Source organism: Rattus norvegicus, chromosome 7 (assembly GCF_036323735.1).
Source record: "Rattus norvegicus strain BN/NHsdMcwi chromosome 7, GRCr8, whole genome shotgun sequence".
NCBI lineage: Eukaryota > Metazoa > Chordata > Mammalia > Rodentia > Muridae > Rattus > Rattus norvegicus.
This window is the reverse complement of record NC_086025.1, coordinates 19,063,897-19,075,552: the sequence shown is the minus strand read 5'-3', so window position 1 is coordinate 19,075,552 and position 11,656 is coordinate 19,063,897.

Here is an 11,656-nt window from a genome sequence, read left to right as displayed (position 1 = left end):
TGCCTACACTTTTCAATTAGGAGAATTCCTGGAATTTTTTAAACCTATTTCATCCTACAGCCAGCTCTTCTGTCTTGTGGTAGACACCACTGACCCACATAAAACTACACACGTGAGTGTGCATGTGGACACACACACACACACACACACACACACACACACACACACACACTCACACACCAACCCTGTCATCAAATGAATACAGGGGCTACAAAACTAAAGACATGGTCCTCCAAAGAAGACCCTCAAAGGTAGATACTTAAACAAGTGTTCCCCATCCTCATCATCCTGGAAGAGGAATTTAAAGTGCTTTATGTGACCTGTGCCCTGCCCACCATGACAGGTAACAAGGAAACCAAGGTCAACAAACGATGGGTGGGACAGGGAGAATCATGGTTGCTTACACACTGATACTGGGAAGTGAAACTGGGGCCACCCCACTGGCTGCCAGCCATTTTGTCCCTCAGAACGAGTAAAATAGGACAGCTGTCTGATCCATCGATGTGATGCAGGGATCCTCAGACATGCAGCATCATTGTTGCATTGTTCACTATAGCTCAGAAAAGGAACCAGCCAGGATGACACCCCATTAATGGCCTGTTTAGAGAGACACTGTCTGTCTGTCTGTCTGTCTGTCTGTCTGTCTCTCTCTCTCTCTCCTCTCTCCTCTCTCCTCTCTCTCTCTCCCTCTCTCTCAGTGTGTGTGTGTGTGTGTGTGTGTGTGTGTGTGTGTGCGCGCGCGCGCGTCTATGTGCAAGCTTCTGTGAATGCACTTGTGCATGCAATGTGTCTTATTTGCTTTCTCTTACCCATGGCCTGTTTATTTTCCTGACACTGATTTGTGGGTCTCCATCCATTCCTCACTCTAACCTTGGGTCATAAACATTAGACACTATGCCTACTGATTTTGGCCACAATATCTCTTGTCTTCCCCTCTCAGAACTGGTCCACTCCTTACTGCTCTAGTAAGTGTCCACTGCTTCCTGCATTTAATAAGTGGTTTGGGCTTTATTTGGGGGCATTATTTGATGTTAGGTTCTGTTCAGATACTTTCTGGTCATGTTCTTCGCAGACGTGGCAAGAATGTTTTCCCAGGAGGAGCCATCAAAGATTAACATAAAACACAGATGTCATCAGGACGTGGAATGTGAACATTAAATTCGGATGCTCTTACTTTTGGAGAACAGCAATATGGAGACAAATGTAGTACTGATGCTCCTCTGTGTTTCCAGGGTGGTAGGATTATGCCTGTCAGGTCCCTGCAAGGCCAGGGCAGGCTAATGTTACAATGTCAAGCCCAGGGAGCTGTGATTACTCCTGAGGTTTGTCCTTCTGAAGAGGCTGGCCATGCAGCGAGGTTGAGTACTTTCCTTGACCTCTGCTGACAGGTCCAGGGAAAATCCTGACACACAGACTAGAAATTAAACCAAGACTGGTACATAGGAGTCCTTTGGATGCAAAAAACAGCTCCCTGGACAATAGGGATGAAACCCCAACCCAGACTGCAGACTTATATACATGGTGTTCCTTTTCCCTTATAACTTCTGCAAAAATGCTCCATGTGAACATGAAATGGACAGTGCCCTCAGCACATCTCCACAGTGTTGGTCTAGACTTTTGCTTCAGGGACTTTTCCTTCCTTCTGATGATGCTAAGGATCTCTTTAGGGGTTTGGTGCCCATAGAACCATGTGATTCAGTATTTGGTTCCTAGTGGGTTAACCTGTTTCAGAAGGATAAGGCAGTGCTTCTTGGAGAAGAGCTGTGTCCCTAGGGTTCGTTTTATAGGTTTCCAAAGCCCAAGTCATTCCCAGTGATTCCCAATCTGCCTCCCGCTTGTGGCCCAGAGAGCTCTCAACTGTTCCTTTGCTGTACCACAATGTACTAGTTCTGTAAATGTGAGTCTGAATCACACACTATCTTTTATAAATTTGTTGCCTTGGTCATGATGTCTTAAGGAGCAAAAGAAAGGAAGATGCAGAACTAGAAGCTCTTGCTTTCATGGATCAAGCAGGCTGACATTTACTCATTAAGTCAAAGCCTGTAGGTACTTCAGTGTCCTTTGCTGTTGAGTTTATCATCTCATTTCAGACTGATGAACAGTAGGTAGTTGAAGAGAGAGGCGATGCATAGTCCTAGCCATCTGAGATGCCTATGAGCCAAAACAATGACCAGCATGGCTAATATCCGGGTACCTGAGGCTCCAGAAATACAGATTTTCTGAGGTGAAGCCAGAGCTGGGTCAGACATTTGGACATCAGCAGCCCTTGAGTCACTCCTTCCCATAATTGACTCCATGTGCATACTTCAGCATGGAGCTCCTGTGAACCCATTGGATGAGTACCCCAGACTTAGGTGGAATAGCTCTGTGGCATGTTTCTGCAGTTCAGCCTTGATACAGGACAGTGTTCTCAACTAGGGGCAGGGATCCTTGCAAGGTACTTAAGGAACACAGGGTTCTGCTCCATTCTTTGTCCCTGCATTTCCTTCAGATAGGAACAATTAATTCTGTGTTAATATTTTTGAGATGAGTGTGTGGCCCCATGTCTGAGGCGCAAACCATGCCTAACCTCTGGATATGATCTCTACAGGATCTCGAAACCCACTGTTGGGTATTTCAACTAATGTGATCCCCATGTGTCCTGGGAGCCTCTTGCTTTGCTAGAATCTCAACTTTCTGGTGGCTATCCTAGTTCCCCACTCCGCATTGCTGCACACATTCTTTTAATTTTCTGATCCTCTGTATTTCTCCCTGTCTCTTTTCAAACCTGATCCTGCTCCCCTTTTCCCCACCCCCTCCCTCTCGCTCCGAAGTGCCTACCTCTCTCTACCTCCTGTGATTATTTTGTTACCCCTTCTATGTAGGAATGAAGAATCCATACTTTAATCCCCCTTCCTTTTGAGCTTCATATGGTCTGGTAGTTGTCTCATTGGTGTTCCAAGCTTTTTCTCCTAATATCCACTTACTGAACAGACATTTGATCTTTTGTGACTGGTTTACCTCACATAGGATGATATTTTCTGATTCCTTCCATTTGCCTGCAACTTTCATTGTCATTGTTTTTAATAGGTGAATAGTACTCCATTGTGTAAATGTACTGCATTTTCTGTATCCATTCCTCTGTTGAGGGACATCTCAGTTGTTTCTAAGATTTCCCACAACAGTCCTGAGCATATTACTCCTGTTTCTAGGGAGCTAGCCTTTCTGGCCCTACTGGAAAGATATCCTTGCCCTCTGAAGGTTGTAACTCAAAGACATCACAGATCACGTAGTGGGTCTCTGGCTCATAGATATTCTTGGAACATTTGCCCTGTACTTACTCAGCAGCAAGGTAATCAGAGCAAACTGAACTTAAAAAGGTGAACAAGATTCAGTGGACTAGAAAATTTAGCAGCAGAACAGGCAAAAGCCTCTCACTACTATAGCCTCAGGCACATGTGGCATAGAAGATTGGTGGCCACATATACCAAGACTCTGCAGGAAAAGATACAGCAAGAAAGTTAGATGGCCTGGAGTCATCTCCAGCTTTTTCTGACGAACAGAGGATGGTTTGAAAAAAATGATAGGATACTGAGGTGTCAAGACCTCCATTTCTTAGAAAACGTTTCTCATGAAGTGGTGTCCTATGTCCAAAGAACAAGATTGTACATATGAATAAATTCTACAAATAAATAAATATAAACATCGTACTATGTTGGAAATTGAATAATAATTGCATTAGCTTTGGCTCAAAGTTTTTCTTGGGCCTAATGACAATTAGTACCCTGCTCCACTGCTCAGGACATGACACCCAGGCCGGCATCGATGCTGTTCTGTCCAGTGCTCTGGAATCCACAATATCCTAACTGTAGGGTTCTGCGGTTAAGGAGGGACGATAATTGTAAAAGATAATTCTGCTCTGTCATGATTTATGAATGTTGCCTAAACTTCTGGCCAAAAGAGGTAAAACGTGTTTGGGGACAAAAATGATATTTTCTATGTTTTGGAACGTGAATCTATCCTTGCCTACTGAGTTCTCTATAAAGAAAGAAGCAACCAGACCACCAATCAGTCAGGCTGCAAGATTCCTCCAAACCACCATGACTGACTCACTTCTTTCTCTCTGACTCCTTACCTCCTCTGTGGGACCTGGTCATCATCAGGGCTGGCCCCTGAGAGCTTATAGTGTATGTGTATGGTCAGAAGTCCAAGATGTTACACAACTGCATAGGACAAAGGTCTATATGTCATGTATAAGCATTGGAAACAGTCATGGATATCATATACGTTCATAAGAACCAGCTCTGGATATGTTGGATTAATAAGGCAATCTGTCCTCAAATTTATGCACTCACATGGGAAGTAATTGCAGATATCATGTTACTGTGTGAGAATCATTCCTCAATATTGGTACATGCATGGTAAGGAGTGCATGGGAAGAATTCATGCAATACTATGTATCATGTACCTGCAATGGAAGGAAAAGACGTCTTGGAAATTTGAAACGTATATGGAAAAAACTTGGGATATCACGGTCCTACATAGGAAAAGCCGTTGATATTATGCACATATGTAAAAAAACATTCCTGGATACGGTACTCTCATGGAAGGAAGCAATAGATATCAACAAAGGTGGGGCACAATCCTGTTTACTTCAAACCCAAAATGATAAAGTCCTGTATATATTTTACTTGCATGAAATTAAGTCTTGGATCTCACTCACCCACAGTGAAAGAAGTCCTGGAAATACTATACGTTCATGGCAAGAGGCACTGGATATTATATTCCAACAAAGAAAGAATTCCTGCATATCAGGGACCCACATAAGAAACAGTCTTGGATGTTTGCTACTTGAATAGGAAGAAGTTGTTTATATCGTGTGTGTGTGTGTGTGTGTGTGTGTGTGTGTGTGTGTGTGTGTGTGAGATACTCCTAGATATCACAAATCCACATACCAAAAATTCCTGCATGTTGTAGATGAACATGTACCCGTATGGGAAGTAGCCTTGTTATTGGAATCCACATGAGAAACATTGGATATAATGAAACATCAGGAGAAGCAGTTCTGTTTATTGGATACCCACATGGGAAGAAGTCCATATATCTTGTTACTGTATGGAAAAGTTCATGGAAATTATGTGGCGTGACGGGAACAAGTCCTAAATCTCTAAAATTATGTTGTGACTCTAGGGAAATTCTGGTTTATATGGGAGGTTCCTGACTCTGTTCTGGGGACTTTTCTTGGGTCACTTCTGGTACGCTGTTTAAGAATTTTTGACTGTTAAGTTGATGTGAGGGGACCACACATGCATGTATGTCTCTATATTTTTTTTTACAAAAACTTATATATATATATATACACGTTTGTTTGTTTCATGAAAGAACAATGTACGCTGACGTTTTAAGACATAGCAGAATAACGTGTCGGATTCCATAACAGACGGTTGTGAGCCTCAATGTGGTTGCTGGCAATTGAACTAGGGAACTCTGGAAGAGCAGTCAGTGCTCTCAGCATTTGTCCACCTCTCCAGTCCCTGTTTTCATATCTTGAAGAAACAGATCTTTACAATTTTCACTAAAGGGGAAAAAGGAAACTTTCTTAAGGCTGGTGGAGCCTGTCCAAGTTTCTGAAGATGCCGATATGACTGGCAGGAACTAGTAAGATAAACAATTCAAAATATTTAGGGAACAAGGAGATCTATAAACCTGTTAAGTAGCAATTTATACTTATGAACAAAATGAATACCGATAAACAAAAGAAAACATTTTCCTACAGAAATGCTAGCTTTTATGAGAGAAAATTGCATCCAGAGAGCCACATTTGAAGCCATGAATCAAGTTCTTGAGCTCATCTGCCTGAAAAATGATTGCATGATTGACATCATGCAGGGACACACTGGCTATACCTGGAAGACAATGGCATTTTTGTTATAGTCCTTAAGAAAGGGTAAATGAAGAAATAAGGCAATCATGTAAGCTCTACTATGAGATATATTCCCCCCCATGTTATTATTGTTTCCTACTTCCTGCATTTTTGTTAATTCACTACCATTATAATATAAGATAAAGTCTCAAGGATAATTAAAGGAGAAACAGATCCAAGTTGCCCTAGGTATTGAACCTGTCTGACCTCATTACACACCTCAGCATTCTTTCTTGACTTTCAATGCTTATTGGATTTGATCCTGCCTGATTCTGCCATCCAGAGGAAGGTGATTCACTCAAAGTGAGCATGTCAAGCTTTCTCTGTGGACCTGTGTAGTCTGGTTGATATCATCCTGTCTGGGTGGTATATTTTAGGGGGAGAATACCCAGAGTTCACAGAAGGAAATTTTCCATTTGCTTCACAGCTCTGGTACACCCATTAAAGCAGTCATGAGAAGTATCTTTGGAAAAGAAAAGGTATGACATATATTTAATCATGCACATCCATATTTATGACACTAATCGTTGTAAGCCTTTCCAAAGGACTCCCTTTTGAAGTATGTTTTCTCTAAGATCCCTTCAGTAATCATTTTGATTCTAACGCCTATTAGCTACATAATCATAAAAAGTTACTGATAGTTCTAAGCTTTGGTGACCCTATTCATATGCTGAGGACCCTCACTGAGACATGTTGAGGAATAACAAGACTATTTGACATTACATGGTGTCATATAATGGTAGACTAAAAATGAGAGTCAACTAAGAGAGCTGGACACATTTCTGAGGGGAAAAAGAATGAAGGAAATCTCCATATAGGCAGACAGAATTTTCTTTGTCATTTTAATGAAATTTTCCAACTCTCCTATCATTTAAGATCAAAGTATGTGGAGTGGAATCTGGTTTCAGCACTATCCCTGTCATATATCAGCTACCATGTTTCTCGTCTTGCTTGGCTATCATTTCTAGATTATAAAGAGACAGCTTAGTCACAAGATATTGTAACCACTATTTTGATATAATCCAATATACTACATGGATTAATATTGAAGGTATTTTGTACTGGTTAATACGACAGGTTCATTCATGGTTTAAATGGAAATTCTAGTTCCAACACTCATCTGAGTCATTTGGGAAAAGTTATTTGAGATGGTTAATTATACTAAGGTTTCAGATAAAATAGTAGCTGTAGTCATTTGAATGAGAATAGCCCATAAAGGCTCACATGTTTGAATAGTTGGTCTCCAGGCAGTAGAACTGTTTAGAATTAAATCAGAAGGGTGGCCTTGTTAGAGGAGGTGCGTCATTAGGAGCCAGTTGAAAAGTTTTTAAAGACTAAATCTTTCCTAGTTAGCTTGTGCTTCAAGAAATAATTTGTTAGCTACTGTTCACATGCCATAACTGCCTTCCTGTAGCCATACACCCTGACAAGATGGTCAGGTACTACTCTCCAAAACTATTAGCCACAAAGAAACTCCTTATTCTTTAAATTGCCGAGGTAATAGTGCCATATTATAACAATGCTAAAGTAACTGAGTCAGAGACTGACCTCTGAACACATTCGTGAATTTGTGTTCAAAAGTGTTCGCCTGAAATAGAAACGTCTAGATAGAACGCAAAGGCACCATTCCATGGAACAGGGTCCCAGACTGAAGGAAAGGGGAAAGTAAGTAGATTTATCTTTCTGCTTCCTGACTTCAGACACAGTAGAAGCAACTACCTCCTTGTCTGGCCAACATATCCTTCCCTGAGATATAAAATGTATAGTAATGTTGTAAACCCAAAGAAACCCTGAGTTTTCTTTTGTCAGGGATTTTATACATCAATTAAAAAATTAACTAACTGTTATGTAAGAGCTCCAGCCTGAAATGCCACATTGATGGACCAGAATATTATAAATAATATTACATGGAGGTTTTGTTTATTAAAAGTGAAGTTGAGAAAAACTGCTTAGAATGTTATCTGGTATACAATAGCACCAAAACAGACCATTGAAAAAAGCATAAATTTTATTTTCCCGAGAGGAAGCATCATTTCTGTAGATCTACTTGCTATTGAACGGTGTCTTGCATAATTGTCCATCTATTCTGATAATATCCATTGGGAAAATTATGTCAATATTCTTATTCCACACTACAATGATGCATGAAACCCTGCAATTTCGTGGAGAAGAAAGAGGTAGACAAGGGTCCTATTGAAAGAGAAAGATTTTCTGGATACAAGGATGAAGACTGAGAACATGAGTACAGGGGCATGCAGCCCAAGCATGTACTCTCTTCCAGCGTTTTCATGTGCTAAGTTCAACCTCAGAGGATTCAACGAGACACATTCAGTCCCTGGTGACATCATTCCCCTGCATAGATACACAATATGACTCACCACAGTTTTAGATAACGGTTGGTAAGAACTTTAAAAGGGAGTAGGAGGGTAGACAATGAAAGAAGCTCCTAACAGGAATGGAAGTAGTCAGTGCTGCCCTATGAAGGTTGGGGAACACTGTTGGCCTGGCAGTCTGAGAGCTATGTTCTGTGATGCTCACACTGCTCTCCTGACACACACACACAAAGGAGGCAATACTTAATAAGTATAGTGTGGGGACAGTTTTTATATTTTCTAACTTGCATTGTAAGAAAAATAAACCTTTTCTTCTTTTTTCTTTTTCTTTTTTTTTAATTTGTCCAGAATTTTTGGAGTTTGACTTGTGGTCGCACTTCTTATAGATTTATTATGCAAACTCAAAGGAATATAAAGGATATAGAGCTAGGAACATAGATTGGTGGTAGGCGGCTTGCTTAATATATATGAGGCCGTAAATTCAGTTCCCAGTACCAGAAAACAACATCGCCAAACCCTAAAATACTTGGATTAATGAGATGGTTCTTCACACAAAGACATTCACTTCTTACAAAGCCTGAAGACATGACTTCAATTCCCAGGTCTCAGACAAAAGGAGGGAACTGATTCCCAGTGAATGACCTCTAACCTCTGCACCTGCAGCTATACAGCAGTACACAAAGTCCCAGTCCACAGTTTCCTATGCATACCAGGAGGTCTGCTCCAACCCAAGACACCAAGTTCAGCCACCAACACAGACAACCAGAGAGAAACAGGCAAGTTCAGGAAAATAATCCACAGAAGCCACTGCAATATGCCACCACTGGAATACAATTCTCCTATTTCGTCAAGCCCTGAATATCCTAACACCCCTGAAGAGCAAGACTATAACCATAAACCCCATGTCATGAAGACGATAGAGGCCTTTAATGGAGATAAAAAGAATTCCTTTAAAAAATACAGGAAAGCAAAGAGAGGTGTAAGCCTATAAAGAGAAGACAAATAAATCCCTTAAAAATACAGGAAAATATAAATAAACAGGGAAAGGAAATGAATAAAATGGTCCACGACCTAAAAATGGAAATAGAAGCAGTAAGGAAAATAGGAATGGAGACAACCCTGGAGACAGAAAACCTAGAAAAGAGAACTGGACGTACAGATACAAGCAAAAGCAACAGAATACAAGAGATGCAATAGAGAACCGCAGGCATACAAGATACTAAAGAAATGATAGATTAGTAAAGGAAAACACAAAATGTAAAAAGTTCCTAGCTCTGGGGCTGGAGAGATGGCTCAGAGGTTAAGAGCAGTGTCTGCTCTTCCAGAGGTCCTGAGTTCAATTCCCAGCAAACAACTTGGTGGCTCACAACCATCTATAATCAGGTCTGGTGCCCTCTTCTGGCCTGCAGGCATACATGCAGGCAGAAAGCTGTATGATGTATACATACATACATACATACATACATACATACATACATACAGTAAATAAATAAATGTAAAAAAAAAGTTCCTAGCTCAAAACATCCAGGAAATTTGGGACACTTTGGAAAGCTCAAACAAAGAATCATAGGAGTAGAAGAGATGAAGATTCTCGGTACCAACTGCCAGAAGATATCTTTAACAAAATCCTAGAAAAAACATTCCCAAACTAAAGGAAGAAATTGTACCAGAAAGGAAAGTCCTTCCACTACATAATAATCAAAAATGGATAGAACAAAGGAAGAGTACTCGAAGCTGCAAAGGACCAAGGACAAGTAGGCAATAACAGTATCAGAATTACACTTGACTTCTCCAAAGAGACTCTAAACGATAAAAATTCGGGACATATTTCTTGCTGATCCTAAGAGAAGGCAGGAGCCACCCCAAATACAATACTCAGCAAAACACTCAATCATCATAGAAATAGAAACCAAGAAATTCCATGACAAAACAAATTTTAAACAATATCTTTCTACTATTCCAGTCCTAAAGAGTGTACTAGAAGTAAAACTCCAACACAGGAGGATAACTACACCTGAGAAAATACAAGAGATTAATGATCACACACACACACGCACACACACACACAAACACTCAGACACACACACACACACACACACAAACACTCAGACACACACAGAGAGAAAGAGAGAGAGTGAGAGAGAGAGAGAGAGAGAGAGAGAGAGAGAGAGAGAGAGAGAGGAGAAGAGAATTACATACACACACTAACACCCCCAACATCAACATCAAAATAATAGCAACTAACCATCATTGGTCCTTAACATCTCTCAATGTCAAATCACCAATAAAAATAGACACAGACTAACAGACTGAAACCTAAAACAAGATTGAGCATTCTACTGCATACATGAAACAAAACGCAGCAAAACAGTGGACACTATATCAGACTATAAAGCTATAAGATGATTTTCCAAGCAAGTGGACCTGAGAAATATGATGGAATTACTATTGTAATATGTAATAAAATAGACTTCCAACCAAATTTAATCAAAGGAGAGGAGGAAAGACACTCCACTCTTCAAAGGAAAAATCTACCAAGATGAAATCTCAATTCTGAACATCTATGCCCAATTGCAAGGGCAGCCAGATTCATAAAAGACACTTTACTAAAGCTCAAATACACACTGAACAGCACACAATAATAACGGTGAACTTCAACACTCCACTCTCATCAATAGACAGGTGAGTGAAACAGAGAAACAATGAAAATTACAGAGACTATAAACCTAATGGATTAACAAATACTACAGGACATTTCACCCGAACATAATGGAATGTACCTTCTTATCACTCACAGAACCTTCCCAAAATCGACAATATATTGAGCATAAAAGGAACCTCCATAAATACAAGATTAAAATAACCCCATGCATTCTATCAGATCAGCACAGATTGAATGTGGACGTCAACAACAACAGAAACAGCAAACACACACACACCCAGGATAACTGAACGGCTCTCTATCCAATGATCATTTGGTTAGAGAAAAACATTAAAAAATGAAAGACTTTTCAGAATCCAATGATAATGAAAGCACAATATACCCAAACTTACAGCACACAGTAAGAAGTGTGGTAAGAGGAACAGTAATAGCACTGTGTGCCTTCATAAGGAAAATGGAGAGATCTCATACTAGCAATGTAAGGCCACACCTGAAAGCTCTAGAAGAAAAAGAAACAAAAAGAGCCAAGAGGAGTCTATTGGTTCAGGTTCTCTCCTCAGGGATTCTTATGTGTGGTGCCCTTTAGGATATCTGCCCAGTTTGCTTGATAACAGAGATGGAGACACTTGTCTCTCTCCTCTGTTAGTGAAAGAAAACAGCAAAAGGATCAGGAATGTTTATTTAAGCTTCAGGAAGAAAATTTAAGGAGAATATACCTAAATACTCAGCTGTTTCCTGACAGGCGTAGGAGGCATTTCA